The 4,199-nt window shown below is 37.1% G+C and overlaps 1 non-coding gene across 1 annotated transcript; it reads left to right on the top strand.

The window, feature by feature from the left end:
• The first annotated feature begins 2,854 nt into the window (after positions 1-2,854).
• On the top strand, positions 2,855-2,927 carry Trnav-aac. The gene has a single exon. It is a non-coding gene; the product is annotated as a tRNA-Val (tRNA).
• The last annotated feature ends 1,272 nt before the right edge of the window (positions 2,928-4,199 follow it).

The raw sequence follows: 4,199 nt of genomic DNA, 5'->3' as shown, positions 1-4,199 counted from the left end.
CGTCGTTCCCAACACTGAATGAGGAGTCACGTCGCGTGCGTCGTCTCCAAACGGCATTCCTCTCGAAATGGACTCTGAAGCCACGGGTTCAATAACATGTTTTCACTTTAAAGGAATGGTGTATCTAACAAAATCTTTGTGTTGTATTTTTGATCGAACAAATTGTTTTGATAAGTGTTTGAAGAGAGCAAGTACTGAATGATGTAAGAATACTTGGAGCATAAATAGAAATGAGGGAAGATGGAGAAGAATGGGGGCGAGGCTAAAAATCATCGTGGGTTCAAATGACCACAGGCGTAAAAGTAAGTAATAAATTAAGTGCTTAAAAACATATTAAATGTAATGGTAATTGAATTTTTAAAATTTAATCGTCAAAAAAATCTTTGTTCAACAAATAACAATTAAAGACACATTTAGGTTACATTTCTAAAACTTAAAACTTCTTCTACATCTACATCTACATAATACCCCGCAAGCCGCCTAAAAGGCGTGTGGCAGGGGGTGTTAGGACACCAGCCGTTCACACATAAAAATGAAGTGCTCTAACGAAGTTGGGACTAGCGTTTATTAAAATCCTTTATGGTTCGGGGAAAAAACGAATTCCCATATCTATCCGTTCGGCAAAACATCTCTCTCAATTTATCGCTTCTATCGGACCTGGAAATATAGTGTGGCTCTAATATTATGTTCTCTGTGTCGCTGTTAAAGATATCCATTCTCAATTGTTCAAGCAATCTAAGCCTAGTGCGCAGCCTCGGGGTCTCCAGCGGCTCAGCCTAATTCGCTTAACATCTGGGTAACACTGTCTGTACGCCCGTAGCAGTTTTTGACGAAACGCGCAGCCTTCCTTTGTATTTTATTCAGTTCGCGGATTAAGTCTTTCTGCACAGGATCCCATACGCTCGCTGCATATTCAAGGTGCGGTCGGACGAGAGCGAAATAGCAATTCTAAAGGAATTTTGCAAAGAAATAACTCCTAAAACCAGAGATAACAGTATAACCGGATAACAGTATTTTTGCTATGCATAATTCCATTCCTTTCTGAGAAATGTGACGTCGAAAATGTCATGTTCGCGAAAAATCGCCGTCATAAAGATACCCATCATTCGGCCGTTTTTCTGTTTTCACAATATTCCTTATAAAGGCCAAAGCACCAGCGCCGCAGCGAGGAGAGGTTTCGGGGGAAAAACCCTCGGAACTCAGAGGAATTTTAAAATTTAATCAAGTTTACTTGATTGGATAAATATTATTTATAGAATAGTTTAAGGATTAATAAAATATCGCTCAGAAAGTCGTAAAACTCGCCATTTTGAACCATTTACCTTTATAAATTTTCTGGGTGAGGGCACCCGCACCTCCCGTATTCCATACCGCCCAGTATCAGTCGCTCCTAAACCCCCCCAAGTCTTAATTCCTAGCTGCGCCCCCAAGGGCGTACACAGGATCAAAACTAGGGGGGGTGGATGGTGGGGGGCAAGCCATGGTCGTTCAAGATGTAGGTAAGATTTAAGCATGGAAAAGATGAATGAATTCAACATTTTATGGAAACTTTAACAGCTCTTTATTACTTTTTTAAATTATTTGCTTGAAAAAATATTAATTTCCTTAAAGACATTTGCGATTTTTGCTTCTAGGGGGGATTTGATTTTCTTTTTACTTCTTTTTTTCCTTTTATCTTCTTCTTTTTTTCTTCTTCCCCTCCTGCCCCTCGCTGGGTGCGCCCATGTGCGCGCCTGCAAAGCACCGCATGATACTATGAAGTAACTTTGTACTACATGAAGTAACTTTGTACGGAGTCACGCGGACAGGTGCAAAGTTATATTAACCGAGGATGAAATTCGCCATGAAGAAATTATTTGGCTTTGATAAAAAACACTTTGGCTTAGGCAAGCGAAATGTTTATTTTTTAATGAAGAAATGCTTCAAAAGGTACTAACATCGTTCACGCTTAACTTTTATAAAACGCATTCTGGAGACGCAAATTCTAAGTAATTTAAAGCATAAAGTTTGTGCTTTTAAGTTTACCCGTGAGAATTTAAAAAAATACGAATAGGTATTAAGGCCGTACCTACACATTCAAACATCTCATCAACATTATGATTGATGATTAATAGCAAATACAACGGGTTATCTATTTAAAGGAATTATTTAATATACATAAGTAACAAAAAATGAGAAATATTTAGGAAACATTTCAAAGTGCGACGTTTATTTCTCACTTTTTAGACAAGCAGCAACGATTAAAAAAATTCACTATAAGCCCATTGGCTATTATTGGCATATTATTGACTGATGGCAATAATATTTCTATTAAAAATGTTGGATGAAGCACCAACGTTATTTCATTAATATACCAACTTTATAGGCTTAAGATATATCCTCCGTCAAATCGTAGAATGTCATAATTATTATGTTTACATTCTAAGGTGTTTACCCCGCGATTAAATTAAATGCACTTCGAGAATGAATGGTTAAACTGCGCGCGCTCATGAGCAGGTAAATGGCAAAATTCAGGATGTGCGAAAATAAATAACCTCAGCGAAGAAGTCGAATTCTTCCAAAAAAATTGAAGAAAATTTCTAGTACCCAAATGACTTAAAAAGTAAATAACGCAAAGGCATTAATGTAAAACGTACTTCAGCGATGTTACGTATTAAAAATAGGTAATGTTGAGAGCGTACAAGTAGCGAATGAAGACATACGGAACATGAACGATAGCTATTTTAATAGAATCAATAAGGTGCAAACCGAAACTATACTATAAAGGTATGTCATAATTTCGTTATACCACCAATTTCTGCTTAAATTCTATAATAAGGTTTAAAAATGACTAAATCGGTACTCCTCTTCACGTGTTTCCGTGGTGTAGTGGTTATCACATCCGCCTAACACGCGGAAGGTCCCCGGTTCGATCCCGGGCGGAAACAATTTTTTTTCATCCTGATAATTGCTTTAAATTATTCCCACCTGCATAATTATTTCACCAGGCATTGTTCTGGAGTCGTAACAGTATTTTAAATACATTTGTTAGCTTCCTCTGGCGAAAGAAAAACCTCGCGGATCGCTCACGGTTGTGAACTTGAAGCCAACAAGTACCGCACAAGGTTACGCTAAAATGAGGAACAATTTTTCTAACAATAAGACTAAACATCGGTTAGAAAATTGAAGGCAGTTGATTCTTCTGGGTCCCTCTGTTCGCCTATTCTCAATGCTAAAATTTCATTCTCAACTTTGCGTCGGCTGCGATCAAATTTGTGACGAATTAAAACATATTATTCGGTGGGGAAGTGTTAATAACATACCTAATACTGTAAAGCACCCAAGGTAAATGAACATGTGATATGGTCCTCGAACCAACATCGCTGTGATTTCCAAAAAAAAGCAGCTCCTAAAAAAAGCAATCTTGCCTATCTACAAAATTACTCATGCGAAGAGCATATGGATCGGTAGATATGATTTGAAACAGTACAGGAAAAAAAAACTCTATAACAATTTTTTATAAACTAGGCAATATACTAAAATTGGGTAAAACGGCATTCTTTGAAAAAGCTTAAGAATAAATATCGTATTACAATCATAAATTCAACTACTGGTGCGCGTAATAATGGATGCATAAAATATCTGTGAACATGTAAAGAAAAGGTACCCTTTGAAAAAAATTATTAAAAATACATTACTAACAAGGAATTACTAAAAAGTAGACTTTTAAACAAAGCTGAAATAAGTAAGTTTTTTATGGTCTTCGGTGAAAGTTTTTTACCCTTCTTTGCTTATACCAAAATATGGTTGAGAAAAGTTAAAATGTAGTAACGAGTTTCATATTGTAAATACTATTATTGCATTTTCGTTACATTTATGTCAACCTTTTGGGGTTTAATTGTCAGTTCTATGAACTGTAAAAGAATACACAACTACTACTGCATTTGCACTGAAGTTCATTCAAGGAGGAAATAGATTAAATTTATCGGTCTGCCAATTGATACCAGAAAAGACTAAGCATTGGCATGTTATCTTTCTCTTTTCTCCGCATCTTGAAGATTCAGAGGTGTTTTTAAGCTAGAGGAGATTCACAGAACTGGGCCACCGAGTTTTCTCCACGGAATCCCCCGAGAAAGCGGTTTCTTTTCCCACATTAGCCCGAGTGAGTCGGGTTAGGGAGAGGAGAAAATCGAGCCCCGCCGAAAGCGCTCTTGGCGGTG

The sequence above is a fragment of the Ischnura elegans genome, chromosome 2 (genome assembly GCF_921293095.1).
Source record: "Ischnura elegans chromosome 2, ioIscEleg1.1, whole genome shotgun sequence".
Lineage (NCBI taxonomy): Eukaryota > Metazoa > Arthropoda > Insecta > Odonata > Coenagrionidae > Ischnura > Ischnura elegans.
This window is presented reverse-complemented; position numbering and strand designations above follow the sequence as displayed.